A 15,463-nucleotide genomic window follows, 5' to 3' on the forward strand; every position below is an offset into this window, starting at 1 on the left:
GTTCTGTATTCATTCATTTTTCTACAATTCTGGAAGAGAACATCATGTTTTATTTCAAGTCAATAAGCTTGTTCAGCTTCTGGAATGCCACTGTCTTCGAGGGGAAGACCAGGAGCCACTGGACAGATGAGAAATGTCCTACGCTTTGTTCGTTCAACAATGCCTTTTGCTCTGGAAGTTTTCGTGTTCTTAAACTGTACTGATTGTCACTGTAGCCCCACATGCAAATATACGTTGCAATTAAGCCCTGCTATTTGGCCTCTGCCTCAGCCATTTGGGATCCCATGATCCCCACTGGACAAGAGGGTCCATTACATTCAGTCCCACTGAAAAACCATTTGTACACATATGCTCTGAGTTTTTGTTACTGTTTTTTGTGGGTTGTTTTATTTTCCAATATAAACTGGCAAAATATTTTCATTCTTTTAATCTTAATCCCTTGATATATTCTGGGGTCTACTTCTAATTGTGGGTCTAGAGCAGCCGTGGGCAAACTACGGCCCGTGGGCCGGATCCGGCCGTTTGAAATGAATAAAACTAAAAAAAAAAAAGACCGTACCCTTTTATGTAATGATGTTTACTTTGAATTTATATTAGTTCACACCAACACTCCATCCATGCTTTTGTTCCGGCCCTCCGGTCCAGTTTAAGAACCCATTGTGGCCCTCAGGTCAAAAAGTTTACCCACCCCTGGTCTAGAGGCAAACATGGGTGTTAAGAAAAGATCAGGAGGAGAAAGAGCAACTAAGTCCTGTGAGGTAATTGCTGGCTTTTCAAGCAAGGGAAAGATATTCTTCAGAAAGGGGAGAAGGCATTGCTTCTGAAAGCAAAGGACCCTCAGGCAGTTTTAGGGGTTCAAGTTTCTTAGATTCATTTGAGTACTCTCAAATGTCCCCACTACTAGTCCAGTTCCCAAGGTCCCATTCCTTACCAACCAGCACCCTAACTTTTATGTAAGAGACCTGGTAAAGCAGTGAATTTTGTTTACATTGCAATCCTACAGCAGCCAGGAACAAATTTTGGGTCTGATTCTCAAATGTATCTGTCCTGAGTTTAGAGGCTACAGTAGCTAGAGATTCTTCCTGAGCCATCAGTAAAGATCTGTGGTTGTCTGACTAAGCATGGAGCTAAGAGTTTACAATACTTAGCATTTTAGGTTTTCTCTGTAACTCTCAGGTGAAGTCAGAAGCAGCCAGCAAACCTAGAATCCTTGCAATCATCACTTCTAGTCTCAGCAGGTAATTGGTCTCCTGAAGTCTTTCATGTAAGAAGCAATTTATTCCAGGCCACCATAAGCCATAGATTCTGAGTATTTCATTTTCCTCTGTCATTGGAGGTTATTTCATGATCAAGCACAATCTGGTCAATAAAAAGTCCCAGATTCCACCTTTGAGGACTTGTGTTCTAGGATCACTATCCGTACTATGTGTTCTTAAATTTGGACTAATCAGAAAATAAAAATTGTCTTCAATTTGTCAAAAAGAAAATGATTTAGTGAAGAAAGGTGGCTACAAAGGCATTTGAGGGGCTGGAAGAGTAGAAAGAAGAAAGGGGTTATTAAAAGTCAGGATGCTACTATTGCTTCTAAACCACAATCTGGTGTGAACAGAGGTACCTACGGGCTGCTGCACATCAACAGGGCACAACTACAGCTGAACAGGAATCCAGGCGCCTACACTACCGCTGAAGAGCCACACTCCCAATGCCACAGCAGCTGCTGTCCGAACTCCACCAGAAGCAGGGGGAGGGAGGCATTTTCCTTCTTCCCAGCATCCAGTTTTCCTTATCAACCCCCCACTTTGCAGGACCCAACTAGAAGCGACCTTGCAAAAGAGTCTTGGAAATAGAGTTATGCAATGTGCAGTCTTCTACAGCATCCTCTACATCCATCCATGAGCAAGACTCTTGGAAATGGAGCTGAGATCATGACCAGTAGGACAGGAATTCTATCCATATACGTAAGCTCATTTCCTTCCCCTGACCATATCCATGCTGGATTCTATAAAGCAGGGGTCCTCAAACTTTTTAAACAGGGGACCAGTTCACTGTCCCTCAGACCGCTGGAGAGCCGGACTATAGTTTAAAAAAAAAACTATGAACAAATTCCTATGCACACTGCACATATCTTATTTTGAAGTAAAAAAACAAAACGGGAACAAATACAATATTTGTATTTGCATGTGGCCCGCGGGCCGTAGTTTGAAGACCCCTGCTATAAAGGCTTATCTTCAACTTTCCCACAGTTCTGTGCCTGGAGCAAGGCAAGATAGAAGAGTAGCGTTGAGCAAGTTGTATGAAAGTATAAGATGCTTTGGTATTTTCTCAGGTTATAACCTTTCTATTTAAATGTATGCCTGTAAATAGCCAGGATACCCTTCATCAACAGCATCGGTACAATGCCTTAGATAAGCACCTTCATTTTATTTTATTATTGATGTTACAGAGAAAGGAAAGAAGATGGAGAAGGGGAGAGAGAGAAAGGGAGAGGGAGGGAGGGAGGGAGGGAGAGAGGGAGGGAAGGAGGAAGGGAGAAAGCGAAACATCAATGTGAGAGAGAAACATCGATCAGCCGCCTTCTGCACGCACCCCAACCTGAGATCGAGCCCAAAACCTAGGCATGTGCCCTGATCAGGAATCAAACCGGTGACCCTTTGGTACATGGGCTGATGCTCAACCAACTGAGCCACACGAGCCAGGGGGTAAGGACCTGTAGTGATGATGAATATCTATTGGATATCCACTAAAGCATATTCTTCCATGAAATGGCATTTTGTGGCAGAGAAATGAAGCAAAATGGGTGCAATAGATGGGCTTTTATAAAGCATAAGCCTCTGCTTCAAATTCTGGCCATTCAGGATTTCAGTCAGGCATCCCATATCCTAATGGATTTGGCCAACCACATCACCTGAGAAAATTCATGTCATTTTTTGTGTGTGCCCAAACATAATTAATACCTTGATCAATCACACTATATAAATTCCTATCTTTATAGACATAAGAATATGATTTCTGTGCAGTGATTCACAAAGTACATAACTTTTTGGTTTAACTGGAAATTACAGACCTCTAACTCAGAGTTGCCAGAATTTGTAATCAGTTAGATTCTAGAGACACACGGACATGCCTGATGGACTATATTAAAGGATATTCTGCTGCGATCAGATGATATCAAATGGGCACAAAATCTTCACACAAACATAAGAGTTTAATTTATCACAAATCCATGTAGTATTTAAAAAGCAAAAAATATTAAGAAATATGCCAACCACCAAGTTACACCATATACAAGAAGAAACTCAAAATGGATTAAAAAAAAAAGACTTAAATGTAAGATATGAAACCATAAAAGCCCTAGAAGAAACCACAGGCATCAAAATCTCAGACATCTCTCATAGCAATATGTTTACGGGTACATCTGGGATAATGGAAACTAAGGAGAAAATAAACAAATGGGACTACATGAAAAGAAAAACCTTCTGCATGGCAAAAGAAACCATCATCAAAACAAGAGAGCCCACTACATGAACATATTTGCCAAAGATACATCTGATAAGGGATTAATCTCCAAAATATATAGGGAACTCATACAATTTAACAAAAGGAAGATAAACAATTAAAAAATAGGTAAAGGACCTAAATAGACACTTCTCCAAAGTGGACATACAGACAAGAGACATATGAAAAAATGCTCAGTCACTAATCATCTGAGAGATGCAAATCAAAATGACAATGAGATATCACCTCACACCAGTCAGAATGGATATCATCAACAAATCAATAAACGACAAATGTTGGCGAGGTTGTGGAGAAAAGGGAGCCTTAGTACACTGCTGGTGGGAATACAGACTGGTGCAGCCACAGTGGAAAACAGTATGGGGAGTTTCCTCAAGAAATAAAAATAAAACTCCAATTTGACCCAGTGATCCCACTTCTAGGAATATATCCTAAGAAACCTGAAACACTCATCAGAAAGAATATATGGCCAGGGGGTAAGGGAGGCTGGGGGGGAGGTCAATGGGAAAAAAAGCAGACATATGTACTACTATTTGCAATACTTTAAACAATAAAACAAAATTAAAAAAAGAATATATGCACCCCTATGTTCATAGCAGCACAATTTACTATAGTTAAGACTTGGAAACAGCCTAAGTGTCCATCAGCAGATGGCACTTGTGTAAATGTACCAAAAAACTATGGTACATTTACAAAATGGAATACCATGCAGGTGTAAAAAAGAAAGAAGTCTTACCATTTGCAACGGCATGGATGCACCTGGAGAGATTTATGCTGAGCGAAATAAGCCAGTAGGAGAAAGATAAGTATCACATGATCTCACTCATATGTGGAATCTAATGAACCAAATAAACTGATGATCAAAAACAGACTCAGAGTCACAGAAACATAAACAGACTGTTGAACCTCAGAAGGAAGGCAGGGGAGAGTGGGTGGGAAGAGACCAACCAATAAACTTGCATGCATATATGCAAAACCCGTGGACACATACAATGGGGTGGTGAGGGCTTGGGGCTGGGAGAGAGGGGAGGATGGGAGCCAGCTGGAAGAGGTTAATGAGGGAAAAAGGAGGACCTATGTAATACTTTCAACAATAAAGATTTTAAAAATTGCAATATCCAAAGCTAAATAAATCCTGGTCAAAGGCACCGTTTCTTCCTCTCCCATTCTATATGTCAAGCTTGTACTAAAATTCCTCCACTTCCGTCACAAACATGTATTAAGTGCTATTGTATACCTGGCACAGGCTTAGATACTTGAACTACATCGTTAAACAAAACTGAGAAAGCTTCCTGAACTCTGCCCTGTGGAAGTCAAATACTAACAGAGAGACAACAAAAATGCATAATAAAAAATTACATGGTATATTAGCAGGTTACAAGCAGTGGAGAGGGGAGAAAAAGTAAAGCAAGGAAAGAGATGAGGAGCATTAAATTTTAAAGTTTATAACTTTAACTAGGGTGGGTCAAAGAAGTTTTAAAAGAAAGTATAAAATATTTTAATCCAATGAAAACTCAACTTATCAAAATTTGGAAGATGCAGTTAAAGCAGTGCTTACAGGAAAGTTGATAACATTGGACATATACACTAAGAAAGAAGAAAGATGAAATCAGTAACCTAATTTTCCACTTTAGGAAACTAGAAAAGAACATTTTAATTTTAAAGCAAGAAAAGAAGTAATAAAAATATGGACAGAAACCAGTGAAATTCAAAGCAGAAAAACAACAGAGAAAAATTAATAAAATCAAAAACTTGTTCTTTGGAAAAAAATCAATTAAAATGATAAACCTATAGACAGTCTAAATAAGAAAAAAAGAGAGAAGACACACATTGCCAACATCAGAAATTAAAGAGGGATCATCATTACTGAGTCCATAGACATTAAAAGGATAATATACACTTGAAATATATACATTTGTCAATTATTCCTCAGTAAAGGTTTATTTTTTTGGAAGCCACGAGATTTTAATTTTTTCTTTCTTTTAACTGCCACACTAACTAGATGCATGAGAGTCCTGAACAATAAAACTATTTATACATTGAATACAAAATAAATGTAAAGTAAATGAAAAATTAGTTATCCAGGGATTCATTTTGCATTCCCACTGTTCAGCTTGTTTCATCTCTCTTTGCCTTTTGAAAACCCCTCTCTTTCTTGCTTTCCAATCAACTTTTGGCTCTGGTTTTACCCACTGTACTTTTATCTGTTGTTCCTTAGCTGGTGTAACAAAAACATCTGCAGTGGGTTCATATGGAAGAATCATCTTTGGTTCTTTCTCCCTCAGTTTCTCTGCCTCTTTAACTTGCTGTTTCCCTTTGTATTTTGCAGCTGTGATGGGTCTTATGCCACACCGATGGATGTTTGGTGACTGGTAGTGAGGATTTTCATATAAAGCTGGTACTCCAAAACTTCCCCGGAAAATCTTTATGAGATTTAAGACAAAATGAAACCCTATTTCTATAAGAGCAGCATCTTCTCCTATGATCTGAAAGTTCTGAAATTCTATCCTATTATCCAAAACAGTGAAAGTAAACACGTGGCTTGCAAATGACTGGCTTTGGGGATGACAGTGCGGTGGGTGTACTGAAGGTCTGACTTAAGAGTTCTTTTATCAAAGCTTATTGCGGTAATTCATCAAAAGCAAGGTCAAAAGACTAAAGGGGCTGAGAACCTTTCAAACAGTTTCCAGTCATCTTTAGTTCAGTGAGGGTATGGATGTTTTGAACTAGAAACGTAACAGATGCTCTATGAGGTGAATTTGAAAACCACATATAGAGATCTTTGTTTCTTCTTAGCTTCAAAATAGAAACATTTAATGTAGTTTCACATTTCACAGGCCTCATTAATCACAAATAACTTATCTTTACGATCCATTTTAGTATCTGCTTTAGATTGAGGCATCCACATTCTTAAGTCTTGCATTAAACGTCTTGTTCTGAAATGTATTCCTCTGGAAAAAAAGAGGAGAATCCATTCCTTCTTTTTGCACTTGCCCTTGCAAATGGGGCCTGGGGTGCAGTCTCTGTCTTCACCCTCCACCTCCTCTGCCAAGTCCAGCTGCTTAGCTGTGGCCTGTCATCTTTTTTTGGTCCTTTCCAGCTTCTTCCTTTGAACCCCAACCCAAGGCTCCTTGGTGGCCACCGTCTTGTCTCACTGCCTTTGCTGTTAGTACATTTTTTTTAAAGGATAGTAAAGGAATGCTATGAACAACCCTATGCCCACACATTTGATAACTTAGCTGAAATGGGCCAATTCCCTGAAGACACAAATTACCAAATTTACCTTTTGGCTGATCTTTGAGGAAAATATGAAGACTATTAAGAAATACCGAACAAAACTGACGATAAAGTAGTTTGACTTTTCATTTGTTAAAAAAAGAGTTGAAAATCCTCCGTGTGTGCTTGATAACACTGCAGGCATCTAGCCTGCACTTTAGCAAAGCAAAACCCAATTATTAGACTGAATAACTGGCCATGCGCTGCCTCCCTCCTCCTCATATGCCCCACCTGTCAACCCTGACCTCGTATGCTGGTTCTTCTCTCTCTGCCTCTGCTGCCACCCACAGTCCTGGCACGGAGAGCACCATCCAGATGGATTGCTTCCCCATATCACACACCCAGATATCTGGATGCCATACAGTGAACAGAATTTTTCATTTTCTTTCCAAGAGGTGGCCTGTGATTCAAACAGAGTCTCTGTATTGTCTGGCTCAGCTCTGGAAATTATCAAATTATCTATAAAGAAGAATGAAAAAGACATGAGGGTGAGGGAATCCAGTGGGTTTGAAGAGATCGCCCTGAAGTTGACCTTTGCAGTCCGTTTTTGCTGGGAAAAGAAACACGTACAAAATGTATGTCTTTATACTGAAACACCTTCTGTTTAGAAACCCAACTTCTGAGGGGGTGAGGTCAGGAAACAGCTGGGGAGTTATTTCTCCTTTGTAGTACGCTAAGAACTTTTATCCCAGAGACGGGTAGGAGGATAATCTTCCCCTTTAAAAGCCATTAAATGAATCCGTGGAAAAAGCAGAAACTTGGACTGAATGAGACAATGCAATAGAATTTCATATGTTTTGACCTGGTAAAAAACTGATTCGGAACATAGGCAATAATAGATCACTTCATTTCCATTTGACTTTTTGAAAGATGCCACTACTATATTTGGGAATCGGAAATGAGACTTTAGAAAAAATTGGAAATTACCAAGAAATCAATCACAAATTGAAAACAAATAATTCTAAGAAATTTAAGCAAGGTTTATGAACGTCAGAGTAATTCAAGTCCTTGATATTTGTTAAATTTCACAATACAATGAACAAAATTGTTTACCTTTATTCTCGCTTCAAAAATTAACCCACAAGCCTGCAGGGAACAAAGCCACAAAATACTAAAACAATTCTTGATATGAAACTTACAAAGACTTTTATTTTCCTGGAGCTGGCAGCAGATTTCAGGAATTATAGCCATTTCTAATCTCCAGAAGGGTTCCAATTTTATGCTATAGGTGGCCCTTTACACATACAATAAGTATCTATGTACAAAGATCAAATATGGCTTTTCTGTTGTAGCCATTCTCCACTCTTTGTGTAATTTAAATTTTCAAACATGTTTGTAAAACACAAAGAAGAGGATGGCAAATTTCACAATGGATTAGTGATCTTGCAAATAGTTTAAAGACTCTTGTGCTGTATCTGTCTAGTAGGGTGACTTATTTTGGAAATATTATCTCAATCTTTGAAATTCTGTATAAGTGGAACTGTTTAGGTAAAATATTTATGATACTAGCACTCAGAGTGTTTTTCCAACCAGAACTTCTAGGGAAGGGATTCTAATTGAATTTGAGGACAACTACCATTTAAAATTATGAGATAATCCAATATTGCCTTTTATAGATAGATATTGATTTTAGGTGATTTTATCCTTTTTTAAAATTTAACTTTATTGTTGAAAGTATTACAGATGTCTCTCCTTTTTTCCCATTGCCCCCGTCCATTCAGCACCCGCCCTCCCAGGCCTTCACCACACTATTGTCTGTGTCCATGGGCTATGCATATATGCATATAAGTTCCCTGGTTAACAAATGATCACAAGATAAATCCAATACATTTGACATATGAATATTAGGTGAGGAAAACTGGCATAGACCATATCAAGTAATGACCATCAATGCCCAAATTTGGAGGAAACTGCAAAGTTCTTGAACTATATAAATCTTTTTCCTTTTTGAAAATGTTTGTTGTGTTTTATTGTGGTAAGGACACAAAACATAAATTATACTCTCTTAACAATTTTTAAGTGTGTATTACAGTATTAATTAGAAGCACGGTGCAGTACAGCAAGTCTCCAGAACTGATCTTGCAGGACTGAAACTCTATACCACTGAACAGCTCTCCACTGTCTCCGCCCCTCCACCATGGCAACTACCATTCTACTTTCTGTTTTTATGAGTCTAATTACTTTAGATACTGTATATAAGTGGACATAGGTCTCTTCTTGTAACTTCCCACTATGTCATGCCAATCCATATTTAACATGAACTCATTATGGTGAAGTTTTATCATCCAGTTTAGTGATGATGACTGGTTTGCTCTACTGTGTTTCTTGCTAGTTGTGTCTTCTTGAATTATAGACAGTTCAAAACTAAAAATAAGATTTCCCACACTCACAGCCGAGTTCTGGATGTGATTTTGGTTCTGCCTCTTTGATCCATTCATGTAAGATTATGAAGCAGAAGTGAGCTAGAGGCCATGATCCTGTGCTTCAAAGACATGAAGACATAGGTGTTTCTGCAAGGACTTAGTCATGTCCAGTCATTTTCTTTGTGGGTGTTGAAAGCAACTGGTAGTGGTTGTGGCAACTAGAATCCCTGTTCCAGCACCGGATCTGTCTCTTGCTTCAACAGTATTTGGACAGAACAGACCCAGGGATGCCCCCTTTTCCAGCCTCCGGCCACTCTCCCTGTGTCTTATCCTGTCACGGGGCAGTCATGAGGCAGTTGATCAGTAGGGACAGGCACTTGCTGATCCTAGGCTGCAGCTACAGCAGGTTGCCCTGATGTCCCCAGTTCTAGGGGCCCATCCTGGTCCATCAGCTTCCTGATCATGGTAGAGGACGATTGCTTCACCTACAGGCCAGTTTAGCTATTTTATTCTAGGAGCCTTTCATAGAGACCCTGATTAATATACATTCCTTCAACCTCCGCCATCATTTTTTAAGCTTTTAATTCTCTGTCACAAACCACTTTTCACATCAAGTTTTCAACGTGTTCCTCATTCCTCCATCTGGCTCTTGGCTGATTCACCAGCTGAGAGTGATAGCATGTTTTAACTAGATCCCAGCCTCAATGCCCCTCCCTCTGCCCTCAGTTTATTAGATCCCTTGGTCTTTAATTAACTTCAAGCAGAGACAGAAAATCACAATCAGTCGTTTTAGTGCTAGTCTCTCCAACTGCTCTGATTACATTACTGCAGTAAAATGATAAACTAGCATTTCAGTAATTATAAATTAATTATAATTTTGAAATACTATGCCAAAACCTGTATTTCATTTTTAAAAGTATTCAGTATTCAGAGTATATTTAAGACTGAAATGGAACTAAAAATATAATAGATTTTAAATTTAAAAAATAAGTAAAAATGTAAATGAATGCATATATAAATATTAATCACATTCTGATTAACTATTGCAGGATTAAATGAATACAAAAAATTACTATTATAAAATAGTAAGATGGACACTAATATAAGATAAAGATAATACATAGTGAGAATTTTTAAATAAAACATCACTTCAGGTATGTTTTTAAATGCAGCCTTAGAAGACAAAGTGCAACAAGCATTCATGCATGAACATGTAGTTATTTTGTGCCAAATATTTTAAGCCTCAGTTAAAAAGTCTGAACTGTCCCTGTTAAGTAGAATGTTGAGGTGATAACGTTATGTCAATTCAAACATTTTCCTCTAACTCATTCAGCTTCAAATAATCCTTTCTCTTGACTAATTTTATTATTTTTATTTTTTAAAGATATTTTATTGATTTTAGAGAGGGGGGGAAGGAGAAGGAGAGAGAGAAACATCAACGTGAGAGCTAAACATCTATCAGCTGCCTCCTGCTGACCCCCCACCAGGTATTAAGCCTGAAAGCCGGGCATGTGCCCTGACCAGGAATCAACTGGCAACCCTTCGGTACTCGAGACAATGCCCAACCAACTGAGCCACACCAGCCAGGACTTTTCTTATAATTTTAAATAAATCTTTTGAAGACTTGTACTTGGGATTGGGGAAAGAGATTTGAGGCTGAAATCTTCATAATGAGAGTGAGATGTTCTTGTTTAAAGAAAACATTTCTGACTTGCCCTCTTCTTTAGTTTCCTTGTGTAGAGACGGAGATTCTGATTTACAACTACCAGTATCGATTTGGATACTGTCATATTTCCTTTGTTTAGAAATTCTTCTCGCTAAAATAAAATTTGTTTTCAACAGAAGCTGTCTAGCTCCCTAATATGGCTGCTTAAACTCATACAGGCTGGGATGTGTCGAAAACTACGGACTGCGTATCATTTTTTAAATTTTTCACAATATATTTTATTGACTCCAACAGACATACTATAATTTCAATATGTATTCAATATAAAAAAGTTATTAACATTCCTTTTTTAAAATCAAAGTGTTAGGAATCCAATACTCACAGCACACCTCAGCTCTCACTTGGCACATTTTTACCTTTGCATAAACACTTAATAATAACCCCATCATTTAACTCAATCTAAACCTGTAAATTGCTGAGTGCCCTGGTCAGTCTCTTGCTTCAACCTGTTCGGACAGAACAGACTCTTCTCCACCTTCAGAACCACCTCCAAGACCAGCCAACACACCGATTTCTTTTCTACCTTAACTCCTTAACTCTTGACTTAATTTTATTTATTGCCGAACAACCATGAGCTCCCAAATTCGTCAGAATTATTCCACTGAGGTGGAGGCCTGGCCTACCTGCCGCTGCGGCCGCCCACACCTACCTCTCTCTGGGCGAGATGGTGGAGAAGGGCTCCTAGTGTCTCTTAAAGTTGCAAACCCGGCGCGGTGGCCGCACTGTCCCCCAGGACGCGCTGAGGCCTCCCCAGATGAGGGGGCCGAACTCGGGGCGCCAGGGAGGCCCCCCTGGCCTTAGAGAAGAACCTGACCAGGCCCTGGTGGACCTGCGGGCCCTGGTTCTGCCCCCGCAGATGCTCAGCTTTAAAGTCCCACAGAGCCGCTTCCGGGTGAGGAGGGGAAGCTCATCAAGAAGATGGGCCACACCTGGCTCCCTCCGCAGGCTGCGGCCCCAGGCCGGGCGGGGGAGTGGCTCCAGGAAAGGCTCAGCCTCCAGCACCACTAGGAGCCTGTGGAGCCCCGAGGCCTGTGAGGGGCCCCTCTGCCTCCCCTGGTGTCTGCCTTGTGCCTGAGCCTCTCCCCGAAACTACTGGCCATTCTTTTAACCACCCTGCAGCCCTCTCCCATGCATTGGACCAAATAGAAACAATAAAGCTTTTTGCAGAAAAAAAAAAAAGTAAATTACTAAGATGTCAGACTTTTAAAAATAGCAATATATACCCACAAAAATGCAGCTTTTCACAAACATGTCACATAGGACTTTATTCCCACCACCCATCCCCCATCCACATGTTTTTGTTCCAGCTCTGTCACCCTCTATCTCCCTCTCAGAAAGTGCACGTTCCCTTCTTATTACAAAAGTGGAAGCCATTTAAGAAAGGCTTTTACATGCCCTACCTAATTTGGCTCAGTGGATAGAGCAGTGGTCGGCAAACTGCGGCTCGTTGGCGCCTTGAGTGTGGCTCTTCCTAAGCCTTAGGAGTACCCTAATTAAGTTAATAACAATGTACCTACCTATATAGTTTAAGTTTAAAAAATTTGGCTCTCAAAAGAAATTTCAATCGTTGTACTGTTGATATTTGGCTCTGTTGACTAATGAGTTTGCCAACCACTGGGAGCATCCACCCACGGACTGAAGGGTCCCGGGTTCAATTCCAGTCAAGGGCAAGTACCTTGATTGCAGGTTCCCTGGCCGTTCTCGGGGAGGGTGCAGGAGGCAACCAATCAACGTGTCTCTCACATTGATGTTTCTCTCTCTGTATCTCCCCCTCTCTCTTCCACTCTTTCTAAAAATCAACGGGAAACATATCCTTGGATGAGGATTAACAAACAAACCAAAAAAGGCCCTTACATGATGATTTCTCATCATTCCAAGCACTTTTGTCTTCACAGATGTTTTTTGTTTTCTTTTTTTCTGTCCCAGGGGAAGAGGTGCCTTGGCTTCTCACCAGCTTCTATTTCTTTCCTTTCCTGCCTCTTGGGAACCTCATTCATTAGTTCTCCATGACCCTTCCCATTTTTTCCTTCATCTCCACGTTCTTTCTCTCTATTTCCAAAAATGTGCGTTCGCCTTATATTTTTAAAATTACCCTTGACTCTATCCATTTCCTTTTTCTCCTACAGAAGCAGGACAGTTCGGGGTCCTGAGTAGGCAGCCTGCTGCTCATCTTCCTGGGTTTGCAGGCAGACTTTACCTCCTATTAGCGGTGGGACCTCCAGCAAGTTACTTAATCTCTGAGTATAAAGTGCTGATGATCATAGTGTTGTTGTTAGCTTTTTGTGATTACTTGATTTTCAAAAACATTAACCGTATTTCCCTTTCTTTTCTTCTGTGGCCTCTCTTCCTTACTAAGTACAAAGGTCTGAAATTTAAAGTCACAAGAGAGAAATACAAAAATGCAGCTTTATTTTTTTGCAAGTGAATTTAACTTGCTCATGAGCCGAATTTCTACCCCATAATAGAGAACACTGAAATCAGCCCTTGGAGGAAAAGAAGAAGCTGGTTTTAAAAGCTGCCTCTGATGCACTAAAGCTCAATTTTAGGCTCCTCCACTTGTGTGTCTAATTACATCTAAGGGAACAGAAGGAAGCTTAAGGCAGCTCTATTGATAGTCTTCTCGGTGAAGTAGAGTGTGCAGCAGGTTTAGCCTTACAACAGAGACGGAAATCTTTATCCTACAGTTCAATTTCAGTTTCATTAACAAAGGCAATGAGGTGTTGCTTGTGATGAGATGTTGAGATGTGTTTTTTTTAAATATGTATTTTTATTGACTTTAGAGATGAAGGGAGAGGGAGAGAGAGATAGAAACATCAATGATGAGCCCTAGCCGGTTTGGCTAAGTGGATAGAGCGTTGGCCTGCGGACAGAAGGGTCCCAGGTTCGATTCCGGTCAAGGGCATGTACCTTGGTTGTGGGCACATCCCCAGTGGGGGGTGTGCAGGAGGCAGCCGATCAATGTTTCTCTCTCGTCGATGTTATTAACTCTCTATCCCTCTCCCTTCCTCTCTATAAAAAAAATCAATGGAATATATTTTATAAAAAGAAAAAAGAAACATCAATGATGAATCATTGATTGGCTGCCTCGTGCACATGCCCCACTGGGGATTGAACCCACAACCCAGGCGTGTGCCCTGACCAGGAATTGAACCCTGACCTCTTGGTTCATAGGTCAATGCTCAACCACCGAGCCATGCCGGCTGGGTGACATGTTTTTTGACCACAGCATTATATCTAAGAAAACAATTTCCCTATGCCACTGCTGTGTGTATCTGTCTAAAGGATGGAGGAGAATTGTGAACCGTATTCCATTTATGCTGAATTTTGTGGCTCAATGACTATTCTGTAATATTCTCTGTTACATGTTATTTTAACACTCATCTAGAAAAAAATGTTTACTAAAACCCAAAACTTAGAATTGTAAGATAAATATACATTCGGGCATCGTGGTAGCTGCTAAATTGATCCATGCCAAGAAAGCAGCAAAAAAATAATCTTGGAGCGTTCATATTTGACTACACAGTCTTTTCTTATAACGGAGTGTAGAAGGAGCAAAGATTTCATTTAATTGAGACACACCCTCCTTTTTCTGATATATGCAGTCTTGTCTCTCTTGGAATCTTGGAGCAAAGCCTGTAACAGCCAGAATTGTAAATCAGAGAAACCATCCTGATTAGAGGAGACTTCCACAAAATCCATCAAGTCTAAATTAGATGGGAGTTCTAGAATAAAGGGGGGCGGTAACTAAGCAGATTGTGGGTGGGAGATGATTTATGCTCTAAGGAAAAATGCGTTTTGGGAGTTTCTTCCCTCCTAAAGTCAACCAAAATTTCGCTCCCTCCCTTTTCACTTCTTCCTATCGCTTTCTATAGAAAGCAGTATTCACATTACCAATTGCATAATTAATTATCTGGATGGCCAACTTCCCTGAACAAAATGACAGTAGCAGGTGCTCAGCCGGAGTGCAGCTTATGCAAGAGTGAAGACATCTGGTCCTCTGGGTCACTGTGACACAGAGCTCGGATGCGGGGACCCGTGCATGCCATGACACAGAGGCAAAATGATGGCCAGCCACTAACCCACAAATGACAAAAACCATCACTTTAGAGTTGAGTTGTGATTATTGCATTTTCCTGTAGGCATTATAAAATAAATAAACTTGAAGCAACCCTGCATAAGTTTGAAGTAATCAAATAAATTTGACAGACATATGGGAAACAAGTGAACAATTCATGTGCTAAAAAAAAACCAAACCCATAAATTGCTCCTTTTATTATTGGGGAAAATATGTGCACTGAATTAAATATTTCTGCTTATTTCTTTGATGAATATTCTAATGAACTGGATTTAGTCATATCTTAAAATGACACAAATCCTACTACCATACGTTAACCAAGCCCATTTATTATTTATAGAAATGCTAAACCACTTTCCATTACAAATAGAGATTAGTAAGCCTATTCCTGCAGGCATGACTAACATAGAAAGGATAACCTGCATTTTTTTATAAGTACAACATACATCCAAAAAATACAAAAATCTTAAGTATACAGCTCAAAGAATTTTTACAGAAGGAAACACACCC

The 15,463-nt window shown here is 39.8% G+C and overlaps 1 pseudogene; it reads right to left on the reverse strand.

The window, feature by feature from the left end:
- Positions 1 to 5,602: 5,602 nt before the first annotated feature.
- Positions 5,603 to 7,980, reverse strand: LOC118673267 (annotated as a pseudogene).
- Between the last annotated feature and the right edge of the window lie 7,483 nt (positions 7,981 to 15,463).

Source organism: Myotis myotis, unplaced genomic scaffold (genome assembly GCF_014108235.1).
Source record: "Myotis myotis isolate mMyoMyo1 unplaced genomic scaffold, mMyoMyo1.p scaffold_m19_p_18, whole genome shotgun sequence".
Classification (NCBI taxonomy): Eukaryota; Metazoa; Chordata; class Mammalia; order Chiroptera; family Vespertilionidae; genus Myotis; species Myotis myotis.